This window comes from Orcinus orca, chromosome 5 (assembly GCF_937001465.1).
Source record: "Orcinus orca chromosome 5, mOrcOrc1.1, whole genome shotgun sequence".
In the NCBI taxonomy this organism is placed as follows: domain Eukaryota; kingdom Metazoa; phylum Chordata; class Mammalia; order Artiodactyla; family Delphinidae; genus Orcinus; species Orcinus orca.
The window spans coordinates 72407396-72424091 of NC_064563.1; the positions used below are offsets into that span (position 1 = coordinate 72407396).

At 37.6% G+C, this 16696-nt stretch overlaps 1 non-coding gene across 1 annotated transcript; it reads right to left on the reverse strand.

The window, feature by feature from the left end:
• Positions 1 to 16275: 16275 nt before the first annotated feature.
• Positions 16276 to 16382, reverse strand: LOC117196231 (U6 spliceosomal RNA). Its single transcript, XR_004476312.1, has one exon. It is a non-coding gene; the product is annotated as a U6 spliceosomal RNA (small nuclear RNA).
• Between the last annotated feature and the right edge of the window lie 314 nt (positions 16383 to 16696).

Consider the following 16696-nt stretch of genomic DNA (forward strand, 5'->3'; position numbering starts at 1 on the left):
CTAGTTTATTTATTTTTTTGTTTACATTTATCAAATAACAATATGCTCAGGAAAGATGAACCCTCTACTGCCCCAGGGGTCTAAACCAATCATTGTAATCCCATTTCCTTTGCCAGTGATTAATTTAGACACATGCAGAAGACATGGTCTTGGTCAATGATTTACACAAAAAAGCCTGTTGGAATGTTCCAGAAAATAATCTTCTCCCAATAATAAGAGATGAGGAGATAAGGAAGGTAAAACTGTTCTCCTTCCTCCTCCCTCTCTCCCTCTCTCCTCTACCTTGTATCATTGTGTTACTGAATTAACAAACAGCTTATTCTCCAAAATTATTGTTCTATAAATTTATAAATTCCTATGGTTTATGCCAATTGAGTTTTTTGTTACTCATACCCAAAAGTATCCTAACTGAAAATAGAATTTAGATGATAAAGCAGAAGTGTATTGTTGCATAAGGTATAGACACACTATGGTGGATGCGGTATTTTTGTTTTGAAAAAACGAGGTATGTTAAATTTGGACAGTTAAGGCGGATGTCTAAAGTAGGGTTTTTTTGCCACCCAAAATCATATCTCCTTTCCTATGTCTGGGAAACCTTCCCTCTCATAAAGTAGAAACTTCTCCTGCTGTGGAAGCCAAAAAAATCCCAAATACGGATTTCCTCAGGCTTCCTTATTAAAGAGATTAAAGTATGAGCACAGGACCTCATGTATTGATCCAAGTCTGTACTCTGAAACTAATTCTATGAGAAAGATGAGGAATCCATTCTTGCAAGGGAGGTGTCCTAGTGGAAATAAATTGAGTACTGATGGTGTTAGAATTTGTGCTTTCTCACAGTATATTCGTGAGAAACATTCTGCGACATGACTTCAGGCTTGTTTTGGTCTCATAGTCTCTAAAACTAGATTTCCAGTTTTCTTGGAGCTACCAAATATTTTGTCATTTCCTTTTTCAGCTTAAGTTAGTCGTATTAAATCTCTGCTGCTTGCAAGACAAAAGAGCCTTGACTGATGTATTGAATGAACTTCTGAGAGCGTCACAGGAAATTATTCACAGAACTCAGATACAGATGAGAACCTGGCTCCTGCTTTAGTTTAACTGAACCCAGGGATTAAATGTTGAGATTGTGCCTTTTTTTGAAGAACAGATTCTGTAGAAGGAAGGCAAGTCAGGCCCACCAGTACCAGTAGAGCAAGGTAATGATGTAAGCATGTCAAAAGAGAGTATGGAGTATTGTACACTTTCATGCTGAAGTTTTGAGTGAGAAATCACATCCCAAAGGAGATTAAGGGTGGTTTCCATACAGAACTAAATTTTACTTTGAAAAGCTTTTCAAATGTCTAATTGCATAGGTTTTAATAAGAATGAAATAACCATTGTAAAGAGACAAATTAAATTTAGGCAAAGGTTGACTTTCAGTGGCTGGATTAGGATATCTGAGCATTCTCAAAAACATAAAATAATTATCTTAAATTTATGATTTTTGTCTCTTTTAAATTATCCCCAATCTCCATCCCTTGTAATTCCTTGAATACAAGGAGCTTGAACTGTGAAAGTATTTGTTAAAATGAACCATCACAGCATGAACAAGATATAGTGACTATTAAACTCAGAACTGTGTTCCAGTTAGTATTTTAAAACATATACATCATAAGCACTTTGAGGTATCTGTTTCAAAACATTGTGATGCCCAGGAAACTATGCAATCCCCCATTGAAAGAGAAGTCATAAACTGGTATATCACAGTAAAGAATAATTTTACATTTTAAAATGAACCCTGCCATAGGCTGAGAGTTTAGGATCATAAAATCTCAGAGTTGGAAAGGAACCTAAAAGTCCTCTGGTCTTTTGGTTCCTATGACTTTCTCCACATCAAAAGGACTTTGGGAGCTTAAAACATTTTAGGCTTCACCCTATATTGATGCAGCCAGATTTAGGAACTACTAATCCATCTAGATCCAACCTTCAGACGCATAGTAGGTTAAAAATAACAGCAGCAAATATTAATTGATGGTCTAAAAGTATATAAGAAAGATCATTTGGGGTAAGTTCCTGTTTACTATTTTGATGAGTTCAAAAGAAGTAACATAGAAGAAAGAAAGGAGGACAGTAGTAAAACATCTGGAAAGTTAGAAGGATATGGAACATTCAAGTGTTCTTTTGTTTTTAAGAAAATAATAAGGGCAGCCAACTCTAATGCACTTTAATCTTTCCTGCATGCACAATACATTTCAGATTCTGAGAAAACAAGCAGTGGAAGTTAAGAGGGAAACTTCTAAGCTACTTCTTGCTTCTCTGGAAAATAAAAGTCGTATTACTGTATCAGATAGAATTAGCTGTGGAAGGGAACAGGAGAGTCAATGTAAATTACATGATTCTCTCAGCAAACGCCAGAGTTGAACTCAAGAAAAATAGTCAAGATAGAAGGAAAAGAATATGATGAAATGCCAACCATGTAACTTTCTCTCTTTATGGAGAGTTCTCTAGTTCTTATTTCATTGTTAAATTTTTCCAGCCATTTTATGTGGTACACATTTCCAAGCCTTCACATTAGATATCTATTCATTTACTAGAATAGAGAAGAATCTGAAATACACATTAAACTTCAAGACATTTCTTTCTAGAAGGGAATCAGTGGTAGAATGCTAAGCTCAATTTTTGCAACATATTCAGAAAGTTTACCAACTATAAAATTGAGAAGAGGATGGTAAAGGATAAAGTTATCCAAAGATTCTCTAAAGTTGTTACATTCATTTTGTTGTTCTAAACTCAGAAACATGAACAGATAGGGAAATGATTCCTTTTGAACATATGCATACAACCGCTGTTGTACAGTAGGATTTCCTCATTTTTTATAGCTGAATAATATTCCATTGTGTGAGTATATACATATATATGTGTATATATATATATATATATATATATATACACACACACACACACACACACATACATATCACAACTTCTTTATCCATTCATCTATCAGTGGACACTTGTGTTTTTTCCATGTCTTGAATAATGTAAATAATGTTGCTATGAACATAAGGGTGAAGATATCTATTCAAGTTAGTATTTTTGGTTTTATGGATATATTCCTGGAATCTAAAGCCAGATTTTCTTAATCTAATTTCAGTGGTCTTTCTGACATAAAAAGGTCCCTCTTCTTAAGGACTTATATTATCAATTTAGGTTTTGGCATCAGTGGGCATAAGCAAACTATCCATTGTCATTGCTCTTCAGCCAAAGACCACTAGGAACATACTTGTATTGAACAAGTTGGTTCTATTACTTATCACAATGAAGGAGAATACAACCATGAGGAAGCATGGTTTGACTTAAGAGGGTAGTAGAAAAAAATCTTAAAGTATAGGATTTAGGCTTTGATTTGGAGGAAGACTTGGGAGAGGGTAGGAAGAAGTGGGGATTTTTAGTAAGAAGAGCAGTTCTTTTATTGTACCTTAATAAGTCATATCTATATAGAAAAGAGACTAGAATGATGATAAAATTGTGATTGGTAAGGAAACAGCAATTATTCATTTAGGCCAAGAAAGAGGAAATTTGGTATTTTGTGGGTGGCCCAGTCACCTTACTTTTGTTTGTGCTTATACATAATTATGAAATAACCATACTTTTTCTCATTTTATCATGGTCTGAATGTAATCTTCTCTGGGGTTTATGATAAGTAAAATTGTTTATATTTAATAGAATAACATGGCTGGTTGTGAGTGCCGGGCAAGCTTCTAAATGTCCGGGGCTGCCTTTTCTTGCATTCTTTCACTAGTATAGAAAGATTCAGTGCAGTTGGAGATATAGGAGAGTGTTCAAAGGTAGTAAATTGGTTCTGGTACAAACTTCAGTGTGTTGAGGGGCAGGAGGGTTAGTGGGTGGGAGTACTCCCCACCCAACAAGCAATCCTCAGGACACTAGCTGGGTATCCCAAAATTTAACTCAATTCTGACACTACCCGGAGATCACATCAGATTCCACAGGTTAAGGGTTCAGTTCTACAAGACTGCCACCTGCCCCTCTACCCCCTGCCCCAAACTTCAGATGTCAGTGGCAAGTTCAGGTGGTTACCTATACTTCTGACCAACTAGCTGCAAATCAGAGGTTCCCAAGACTCCTGCCTTGAGTTCAATTAATTTGCTAGAGCAGCTCACAGAACTCAGAGTAACATGTTATTATATCACCAGTTCATTATAAAAGAATATAACTCAGGAAGAGCCAAATGGAAGAGATGCATAGGACAAAGTATGGAGAAAGAGTGCGGCACTTCCATACCCTCTCCAGGCCCCACTCTCCCCAATCTCTATGTGTTCTCCAACCTGGAAGCTCTCGGAACACTGTCCTTGTGGGGTTTTATTCAGGCGTCACTATATAAGCATGATTGATTAAATCATTGGCCATTGGCAACTGAACTCAATCTTCAGCCTCTCTCCCTTCTCTGGAGATGGAGGTGTGGGTGGGGTGAGACTGAAAGTTTCAACCCTTTAATCATATGGTTTGTTCTCCTGGCAACCAGCGCTCATTCTTAGGTGGGAGTCTAAAGATCTGACATGAAAAAAGACACCTTGATCAGTCCCATTATTTAGGAAATTCCAAGGGTTTTAAGAGCTCACGATATCACAGATGGAAATATAAGTTTGAGATTAATCAGACATGGTTGGAATTTTCAGGTGGGTGCCTCCCTCCCCTTAGCAAGAGAGAGAAGAGTAAACATAATGCAGGAATTCAGTATTGAATGAATTGCACTTAGGAAAGGAAAAAGAAGACTGAGGAAGCAAACAAAAGTTGTTATTTTAATGTTTTTAATTATCTTTAAACAAACTTACAGGAAAAGAACACCTTTTAATAACGTACCTAGGACAAAGTCTACAGTCACTGATACAGGGATTTACAACCTAAATCTCCCGTCAAGAAAACGGAACTCACTCCTCCAAATTCTGGAAATACTGTCAGAAGAAAATCTTCAGCTGTTAACTCCTTAAAGAGGTTGTCTAGTCTGAAAAGAGTCACCTGGTCCAAGGTCATGTGCTCTTCCTCAAGTAGTGTGTTTCCAATAACTAAGTACATGCAGTATGAAAGTCCTCTCCCCTCACCTCATCTCAGGACAGCTCTGAACATTCATCTCAATTTCAAAACTTTAGGCATTTTGGCTGAAACCTCTGTTGATACTGTCAGAGTTTAGCTTCTCTCTCAGCCCAATGCTGCCTCCTTTCCTTCCCTTCCACAGGGGTTGATCTCAAGAATACTCCCTAATAAACTTCCTGCACACTAATCTCTGTATGCCCCATACGTCAGAGTATGCTTCCCAGGGAACCCAGGCTGCAACATTTGGTAGCAGAAGTGGTCAGAAAAAGTAGACACCAGTATGGGACCTTAAAGCTAGATGGTGAGGACTCATCACCCAGCTCACAATAATGCCCTCATCACTGGTGGTAGGTGGTGCACAGAGAGCCCTGGTATATAGTAAAAGTGCAACTATTAAAACTGCCCCATTGATGAGCTAGCATATTTTATTATACCAGTGGAAGGGAATGCATTAGGACAAGGTTTCCCAACTTCAGCACTACTGACATTCTGGATCAGATACTTATTATTGTTGGGGACTGTCCTATGCACTGAAGGATTTTTGCAGCATCCCTGGCCTCTATTCAGTAGATACCAAGATAACACTCTCCCAACCCACCCCACCAGTTGTGATAATCACAAATGTTTCTGGACATTGACAAATACCCTTTCCACTTTTCTTTTCTATGTCTTTGCTTATTTAAGACTTCAGCCTAAATATGTCTCCTTCACCTCTGCCTGTCAGTTAACTGTTTTCTTTTTTTGAGGGGGGCGTGTCCTTGGTTCAGTGCCAACTGCACCTAAAGTCTTTTTATATGGCCAAGATATAATAACTCTTCTTTGCCATTTCCCATTTTCTCTTAATATCTCTATATAATCCGAATGAATCATGCTTCACAAGTACTAATGCTGCCCCATGTATATCAATGCCCACTTTACTATGACTCTGAGGTTTTGTATGGTTTACTTATAAGAAATCCAGTATTCCACAGACTTCTCCTTAGTACATGTTCCATGAAACTCAAGAATGTTTATGTAAGTCTTGGTCATTTCGCACGGTTAGTTGTACCTGCCAGTGAATCAGGAACTCACCTCCTCTGATGACCATGAGTTCAGCAGCTGGGCTTCGAGCACAGATCAATTGCCCACATGTGATTCCAGGAGTTCTGCTTGTGCAATGCCCCTCATGCTGACTTCTGCTTCTCAGCGCAAATACTTATCAGTTTGCTGAAGCCCATGTTGCTCTGATGACAGGAGGGGAACATTTCAGCAGTTTGCCTGCCTAAATGTCTCCCAGCAAAGCTCAGGCAAGTGCTTGAGCATTGATGTGTTACAACTCTCCGTGGTATAGGTCTTTCAAATTACATACACAGCTATCATTCTTCAGGAAACATATATGCTGCAAACGTGTCTGGGACAGAATTCTTTTCTCTATGAGCACTCTCCTAAATGCAAAACCAATACTCCTTTGATCTTTCTGCTTAGTGCTGACTAGCTGTGGCCTTTTTCCTTTACCGAGACTTCCCTGTGCTCTGTTCCACCTTCCCTTTGTTCTTTTTCAGGGCTGCCCCAGCACATCAGTCATGTGTGAATATCCTTGAAACTCTATGGTGGTAGGTATGGCACAGAGATGGTTCAGGCTGTCAGAGTTCAATCTCTCTTTTTTCCTCAGGAGATGCTTTTCTTCCAAACAGATGATGATGCAGGTGAGCTTGTGTGGGGAGAATTTGCTTCTAATTCTTCTTGTCAGAAACAAGGCACTGTTTTAAACTATGTTTTCCCACGTTGTCATAGGTCCCAGAGATGAACTATGTAGTTCTATGTGCCTTTTGGGCCTTTGCTCTGTATGTTCTTTGACACCACTAAAATGTATCAGATTGACTTTAAACAGTAGATTGTAAGTTTTACTAACTTGAGAAATAAAAAAGAGAAAAACTAAAATGCTTTTAGAGTCTATTCCTAGAATAAATTCAGACCTCTGGACCTATGACATAACTTGTATTCTTATTTTTTTGGAAAAGCAAAAATAATAACAAGAAAAACACAGAACAAGAAACATTATATGAATTTTTCCCCTCAGAGTAAGAAGTTACTTTTTTCTTCAAAGAAAAATAATTGTAAAGATTTTATTCAGCCATTGATTTATTCATTCATTCATTTATTCTTCTAATGAGAATTTGTCAAATGCTCACCAAGAAGGGTCAGGGATCTATTGAACCACTGTAATATCATGATATTTCCAAATTAATGCAATAAAAATCAAAAGTACACTGAGATTAAAACAGGATGACTCAACCTCAAGGAGTCTCATATTCATAATAAATGGCATCTTCAAGGAAATTGATTTCGTTTTGTTTTATAACTTCTCCTGCCAGTGAACTATTTAGGAGGGCACTGCCTTAGAAAAGCCTAATCCATAATAACTCTCACATTAAAATCAAGGAGGTCTGGCAGATTATGTGCAGTTATATTCTTTTTCTTCACCAAAATTATCTTTTCACTTTATTTCAATGTTTGTGCAGAAGTAACCATGTAGCTCATAAGGGAACGAGCAGAGAAAAGTAAAGTAAATGAAAGAGAAGCCCCTGACAATTTTGGTTCCACAATAAATACAGATACAGTCTTTCTGGAATAATAATAAAAATGAATAGAAAAGTGAAATTCTTTTTACAAGGCAACATATACTTTCAAGTTTTAAACTGATTGTTAGGAATATACTTTTAGTATTTTTTTTTAAATAAAGTAAAATCTATCACAAATCTTAATGCATTTAGAAAATAAAATTAGAGTTCTGAGATATGAATTAACTTGAATATCCTTACTTATCCGCTAAATAAGTTAAACAACATACTTAGTGAGTATAAAGCAGCAGCCAGTGTCCTTTCTGACTCTCTTTCATGAGGACTACCATTCTTCACCAACATACTTTGAGAATGAAGTTATTAGTCAAGTTGAATTAGCATCATTTGATAGATAAGGAGCTCCCAAAGGGGAAAGAGTTATATTTGGTTCTTCTATGATGAATTTGTCTGACTGAGAACCCAATAGCTTATCACCTCTCTCCTTCCCCATCCTCTGCTATACCTGACATTATTTGGAAATAGTAAAATTATTTCAAAACACCTTAATGAGATTTTTAAGTGAGTGTGTAATTTATTATATAATTATGTTTATGTTCTTTAGAGAAGGGGCTATATGTTTCAGGCTGCCAACTTTTTTGTAATTTTTGCCCGTTTGTGGTGGTAGAGAGGTTACGTGTCAGGTTGGTGGAAGCAGGTCACCCATCTTGGTGTCCCTGCAGCTGTTCGGGGTGTTGGAGATCACTTTAGAATTAGAAACAGGAAACTTGGTCTCTCTGCAACATGGGGAAAATCATTTAACTTCAGTGAAACAGGAGTGATAATATCTTCCTTGCCTTCCTCGTAGAGCAATTATGTGGAGCATTTAATTACGAAATTAAAATACTTTCTAAATAAATTTTGGGCAGTATGATTATTTTCACAGGTATCAGAGATAAAATGAAGAGAAGCCAGGAATGATATGTAAGCAGCAGACCCTGAAGTTCTATTAATAATTGAGGACAAACACAGTAACCCCTGCCAGAGATGCTACAGATCAAAGATACCATCTTAGATGACTGAATTAAAGACCGAGTTAAAAAACTTAATTCAGAAGTGGGAAGACCACTGGATTCTAAGTTTGAATCCCTGATCTCTGATATCAGCTACGTGGCCTGGAGCAAGCTAATGTCTGTCATTAACCCTCTCAAAAAAGACAAAAAGGGCTTCCCTGGTGGCGCACCTGCCGATGCAGGGGACGCGGGTTCGTGCCCGGGTCCGGGAGGATCCCGCATGCCACGGAGCGACTGGGCCCGTGAGCCGTGGCCGCTGGGCCTGCGCGTCCGGAGCCTGTGCTCCGCAACGGGAGAGGCCGCAGCGATGGGAGGCCCACGTAGCGCAAAAAAAAAGACAAAGAGAGTGAGCAAAATAACTTCTAATCAACAGTTTTCGCTTTTTGACATGATAACATCCAGCTCCCACTCCAATTTATATACCATAATATTATTAATGCAAAAAATTTATTTTTATATATCTCTTCTCTGGCTTCCTCTTCTGAACTAAGTGAATGGTAATATATAAATCCAAATATGACATATAAATACGGAAGGAATTTTGTTTGGAACTATTGCATTAAAGTTTCAACAATGTAAACTGTCTTCATTTTAAAGACAATTCAATTAAAGCCCTGAGAGTTTAGATCACTTGCTAACATGATACAGCTACTAATTGTGTGAGTACTGTTCATCTGTATTCTACAATTATTTCTCAGCCATTGATAAAAATGTGTGATGATTAAGCAATCATTGTTCAGATACTCATATAAATGCAGGGCCAAAACGTCTCCAAAGTATTGGCCCAAATGTGTTGTACCCTCACGATATTTTGATTTGCAAGAACTCTGGCTTGCCATTTAAAATCATTAACTATGATGCTTGAGGCCCCAGATGTTTTTAAACAAATAGATTATTCAGATTTGCAGTGTAAGTGAGCTGCCTTTTTCATTGGAAAGAAGGTTCAGAAGAAAGAGCTTGGGTTAGCTGAGAACATGCCTCCTGAAACACATACTGGAGAATAATCATGGACTTCCTTGAATATCAGGTTTGTTTTCTTTAGTGATAGTTCTCAATAGTTAATGGAAAAGCCAGAAGTCATTGCAAATGAGTTTAGTCTCTGGTCTTTCTTTCTGTGAAAAGGCCCTGATGTCCAAGTGGACAAGCAGGTGAAATTTCAGGAAATCTGTAATGGAAAACTCACATTAAGAGTTTCACAGATTTCAGTTAAGTTTTGTTTTTTGTTTTTTTTCCTCCTCATTCAAGTTTGGTCTTGTAGGGAGAGGGAATAGAGTTTACAGATAGATCTATTGAATATGGAATTCCTGGCCTTCCTAGAGAATTGTGTAAAATAATTCTCGTCATCCTATTCTTGCTGATACTCCATAGTCTTTCTCCTTTTCACTTTCTTTCTCTTTTCCAGTTCATTACATTGATGCTACTTTCATTTAATGAATTGCATTTCTGCCACTCATGCCCTTTAAAATTGTTTTATTTTCATTCCTGGTAGAGGAGAGTGTTCAGCAAATCTTCTTGATTATTAGTACAAAAGCTGTCTTGCTCTTTGCTTGGTTTCTGAAGGAAAGTCCACTTGCCTAATTTTGACTTCATTTACATTTTCTCACATTGACCTCCCTTTTACAACTTCATCACTTCTATCATTAGCACAGTATCTACTGTGGGTTGGAAGGCTATGCCTACTCTGGTTTGGACTCTAAGCTACTTAGACTTATGCCAGTGTATATATAAATTCTCACTTATTCCTTAAATAAACTTAAGCCATTATTAGCCCCATAGAAGTAAATGAATCCACAGATTTTAAGTAGTTTTGTTTAAGACATATACCAGATTAGGGACAGAAATGAACATAATATTTAGTGTTGTTTTTGTCATTATTGGAAGAAATAAAACTATCTTCTATGTCTGAACCCAGATCTGGATAGGTGATATTTCAGGATTTTTACATATTCCTTCAAAAATTATTTGGGGGCTTCCCTGGTGGCACAGTGGTTGAGAGTCTGCCTGCCGATGCAGGGGACACAGGTTCGTGCCCCGGTCCGGGAAGATCCCACATGCCGCAGAGCAGCTGGGCCCGTGAGCCATGGCCGCTGAGCCTGCGCGTCCGGAGCCCGTGCTTCACAATGGGAGAGGCCACAACAGTGAGAGACCCAAGTACCAAAAATTATTTGGAAAACCTCTGACTAAAAAAAAAAACCAAGAAAGAAAACAGCAAGAAAACATGAACTGCCTTGTTTTTTCTTTCCCACTATTTAGTACAGAAGAAAAGTATAAAATATCATCAATATTTACATTTCAAAGCAGAGGTTGTTTAGCACAATAATGTTTGATAAGTAAATGGAGGAAAGCTATTCTTTTTTAAAGTTAGGTACAAGCTGTGATTTTTGTTGCTGTTGTGATTACCTCAAAATCTTAGAGTCATTTCAACTTCACTTTTTTCTTATTGCTTGTGGTTAATTGCCAAGTCCAATTTCAAATTCATATTATGGCGAGCATCACCTCTATTTTCTTTCCAGGGAATCCATGGCGTTTCTACATTGGGGATTATACACGTTTCTTAAGAAAAAATTGAGGCTTGCCCCGTATGGCCATGCCATGTTTTTCTAAATTATTATTTCCTGCTTCCTTATATGAACCCCGTGTGCAACTAAAGCTATTCTTCCAAGTACATGTGGATAATCTACTTGCCTAGATTTTTTTTAAGGATATTCCTTCTTACTGGAAAGCCTTATTCTATTATAAATCACTGTCTATCAAGTACACATATGTCCACATTTCATATATCCCTTACATTCTAGGATAACTGTACTAAAGGGAACACTTAAATTTTACCAGTTCTCTATCCTTGTAGCCTGAAGCTTATCATTTATCCCTTCCACTCATTATTTGATCTCCACAATGAGGTTAGAACAATAGGACTTTATGATCCTTAGCTACAAATGCCAAAGGAGGCAAATCTGGGGTTTATTTTCTGTACATCACTCTGTACAATTTTTCACCAAATTCTTTGAAAAAAGATTACCCATTTGTTTGTGAAAACCTTCAGAAATCCTCTTAGGGTACTGGAATTAAATAATTATAGAACACAAGACATAGGGAATTTAGAGATCTGATATTTCCTAAAGTTGGAGAAATGCTCTGAAAACGAAATGAGTTTAAGGTAGACAGCACTCTTCATTTTATTCATTCTATTTCTTTCACACTGATATTTATTTCAATTAATATTTGAAGGTCATTTTATTGACATTTGAATATTTGAATGGCACTGTATTATCATATATTATAAAGCATCTATAATACATTTTAATACATTTGTTCCACCTATACTTTTTTTTTGTCTTAATTATTTTAAAACAAAACCCCGACTTTGTTATTTCACCCCTGTAGCAGTCAGTATTTATATCCTTAAAAAATTATCTGGATATTTTCCTATATAACTAAATTTCTCCAATTGTCTTGAAATATGTTTTTACAATTAATTTTTTTCAAATAGGAACCAAGTAAGGTCCACACTTGCCAGGTGGTTATGTTGCTTACATCTCTTTTTATCTAAAACAGCCATACTATTACATATTGTTGATCTGCTAAAGACAACAGATCACGTGCCCTCTAATACTTCCAACATTCTAAATTTTCTTTGCTGTTTGTTTTGTGATGTTGATTTATTTGTTTCTCTATCCTTAGTATTCTTTTTTTTAATGGCTGCGTTAGGTCTTCGTTGGGGTGCGGGCTTTCTCTAGTTGCAGTGAGTGGGGGCTACTCTTCATTGCGGTGTGTGGGCTTCTCACTGCAGTGGCTTCTCTTGTTGTGGAGCATGGGCTCTAGGCACACGGGCTTCAGTAGTTGTGGCATGTGGGCTCACTAGTTGTGGCTCGTGGGCTCTAGAGCTCAGTCTCCATAGTTGTGGCACACGGGCTTAGTTGCTCAGCGGCATATGGGATCTTCCCGGACAAGGGCCCGAACCCGTGTCCCCTGAACTGGCAGGCAGATTCTTTATCACTGCACCACCAGGGAAGTCCCTTAGTATTATTAATATACTAATTATTGGCCCTACAGATATGCTAAAATTTGGGATTAGATGTTTTGTTTGTTTTTGAAAGAATAGTTCTTAAATGGTGTCATGTATCCTGCATCGTGTTTGGAGACAGGCAATGTCTTATTGTCCCTTCTCAGTGATGTGGTGAGTGATTGTGCAGTTAATTCAGGTCATAATAGCCTACATATCAGAAGGTTGACTTAACACAGCTCTCTGATTTTTGGCCACAAATAATCTAAATCCTTCCAGCTAGTGATGTCAAGGTATGGATCAAATGACTGTGCATAACCCCTTTCTTGGGTTCTGAGCTAGGAGACTAAAGATCTGGGAAATTAATTTAGATGTGCATGTGTATTCTAACACAGGCATATTAACCAAATTTTAAAAGTAAAGAACTGACTCACAGGGATTATAAAGAGTAATGGAATCTGAGAACCACCCCCCTTTAACTCTCCATGAAAATACCCTTGAAAAGATACAGATAACAAGGAAAAAGCAACAGTGATTCCAGAGACTAAGCATAAAAAGAGTGGAAACAGCAAAATTATGGAGGGATATCTTTAAACTTTGATGACATTACATAAATGTCATTGAGAGCTGATGTATCCTTTAACCCCTAAACTAAAAGAGCACTGGTACAATTTTTGGGCAAATCTCATTCATATCCCCTAAATAATGAATGTGAAATTTAACTTTATGTAGATCTGAGTTTAATTCTTGGATTCTTGCCTCTTATCTGCTCTGTAATTCTGGGGAAGTTACTTCGTCTCTATAAGCTCCTATTTCTTTATTTATGAAATATAGAGTGGATTTCATTACTTTCCTCAGAGTCTGCATGTAGGAATTAAGCTGGAGAATGCATGTATGTATAATAGTATCATGTTGTTTTAAAATAGGTTTTATTATTATTTAGAAATGGTAAGGCTAACAGAGATAACTGTCATTGAAAATATAGTTTGTTATACTTACGGATGTCAACTTTACTGTGGTTTCCATGGGAAGGAACAGGCAAGGCAGGTTAAACATTTTTAGGATTGAGTAGTTTGAATAATTCCATTGGCTCTGGGGTCTCTAGTTTTCTGGTACCCGACCCTGGGGTGATTAAGGCAGGTGACTAGTGGCCTAGAATATGAGAATCCAATAGACAAGTTAGTTGGGCTGTGGGCTCTGGATCGCACTTAAAAGGCATGTGGGCAAATTATTGTTTTGAATTTTTCATCCCTTCTCCACTGATCTAAATGATACTGTTTTTATATATCAGGTTCTCCTTTATTCATAGATCTATTTTTCATCTGTGCATTTTTTTCCCATGGGTCTCCTGTATCCTTTCTTCCTGTATAGCTTTTCAATATATACTAATTGTTTTAAACTTTTTGTTTTGAAATAATCTTAGACTTGCAGAAAAGTTGAAATAATAGTACAGAGTTAATGTATAAGTTTCAACCAGTTTCCTATGGTAACATCTTTTTTAAATTTTTAAAAAAATTTTATTGGTGTAGGGCTTCCCTGGTGGCGCAGTGGTTGAGAGTCCGCCTGCCGATGCAGGGGGCACAGGTTCGTGCGCCGGTTTGGGAAGATCCCACATGCCGCGGAGCGGCTGGGCCCGTGAGCCACGGCCGCTGAGCCTGCGCGTCCGGAGCCTGTGCTCCGCAACAGGAGAGGCCACAACAGTGAGAGGCCCGCGTACCGCAAAAAAAAAAAAAAAAAAAAAAATTTATTGGTGTCGAGTTGATTTACAATGCTGTGTTAGTTTCAGGTGTACAGCAAAGTGATTCAGTTATATATATATACATTCTTTTTCAGATTCTTTTCCCATATAGGTTATTTCAGAATACTGAGTAGAGTTCCCTCTGCTATACAGCACGTCCTTGTTGATTATCTATCTTATATATAGTAGTGTATATACGTTAATCCCAAACTCCTAATTTATTCCTCCCTCCCCCACCTATGATAACATCTTCAATAACATAGTACAATTGTCAAAACCAGGAATTAACATTGTTACGCTGCTATTAATTAAATGCAAACCTTTCTCAAATTTAACCAGTCTTTTGCCTAATGTTCTTTTTTCTTTTCCAGGATCAAATTTCAGTTCTTATATTGCACTTAGCTGTTGTGTCTCCTTACTCTCCTCTAATCTGTGGCAGTTCCTCCCTTTCTCCTACTTTCCTTGTCTTTTATGATGGCATTTTGGATGAGTTCTAGTCTGTCATTTTGCAAAATGTTTCTCAATTTAGGTTTGTCTATGTTTACTCATCCTTAGATTGAGATTATACATTTAAAAAGATAATACACAGAAATGATGTTATGTTCTCAGTGCATGGTATCACTATATCTTCTTACTGGTGATGTTAATATTGATAACTTGGTTAAGGAGGTGTCTGCCAGATTTCTCCATTGTAAATTACTATTTTTTCTTTTATAATAAATACACTGATCTTAAGTATAGAGTTCAACGAGTTCTGACAAATGCATACATCTAGATAACCCACACACCTAAGATATGGAACATTTCCATCCCTCTAGAACATTTGCTTATGTGGCTTCCTAGCATCCTCTCCATAGTAACATCCCAAAAAGCAACTCTTCTGATTTCTTTGATGTATTTCTGGATTCTCTCTGCTAAAATTTGTTAAGGATATTTGGATCTATGCCCATGAATTATATTGGTCTATAAATTAAACTGTCTTTTAATGTGCTTGTCTTGTTTTGGTATTAGGATTATTCTGGCTTCAAAAAAAAGTTGAAAGATACTTCCCTTCTGTTTTCTGAAAGAGTTTATGTAATAATGGTATTACCGTTTTCCCAAATATTTAATAGAATCCATCACCGTAACTATCTGCACCTTGAGTTTTGATGGTGGGTAGGTTTGCAGCAATGAATTCACATTGTTTAATAGATACGTGCTTATCAAGATTTTCTATTTCTTTGTGGATTTTTTTTTTACATCTTTATTGGAGTATAATTGCTTTACAATGGTGTGTTAGTTTCTGCTTTATAATAAAGTGAATCAGTTATACATATACATATGTTCCCATATCTCTTCCCTCTTTCATCTCCCTCCCTCCCACTCTCCCTATCCCACCCCTCTAGGTGGTCACAAACCACCAAGCTGATCTCCCTGTGCTATGCAGCTGCTTCCCACTAGCTATCTATTTTACGTTTGGTAGTGTATATGTGTCCATGCCACTCTCTCACTTTGTCACAGCTTCCCCTTCCCCTTCCCCGTATCCTCAAGTCCATTCTCTAGTAGGTCTGTGTCTTTATTCCTGTCTTACCCCTAGGTTCTTCATGACATTTTTTTTTCTTAAATTCCATATATATGTGTTAGCATACGGTATTTGTCTTTCTCTTTCTGACTTACTTCACTCTGTATGACAGACTCTAGGTCCATCCACCTCATTACAAATAGCTCAATTTCATTTCTTTTTATGGCTGAGTAATATTCCATTGTATATATGTGCCACATCTTCTTTATCCATTCATCCGATGATGGACACTTAAGTTGTTTCCATCTCCTGGCTATTGTAAATAGAGCTGCAAAAATATGGAACGCTTCACGAATTTGCGTGTCATCCTTGTGCAGGGGCCATGCTAATCTTCTCTGTATCGTTCCAATTTTAGTATATGTGCTGCTGAAGTGAGCACTGTGGGTATGTTTTGATAGTTTGTGTCTTTCAATAAATTTTCCATCTAAGAGGACTTCCCTGTGGCTCAGTGGTTAAGAATCCACCTGCTAATGCAGGGGACACGGTTCGAGCCCTGGTCCGGGAAGATCCCACATGCCGTGGAACAACTGAGACAATGCACCACAACTACTGAGCCTGTGCTCTAGAGCCTATAAGCCACAACTACTGAGCCAGCATGCCACAACTATTGAAGCCCATCTGCCTAGAGCCCATGCTCCACACCGCAATGAAGAGTAGCCTCCTCTCTCTGCAACTAGAGAAAGCGTGCACGCA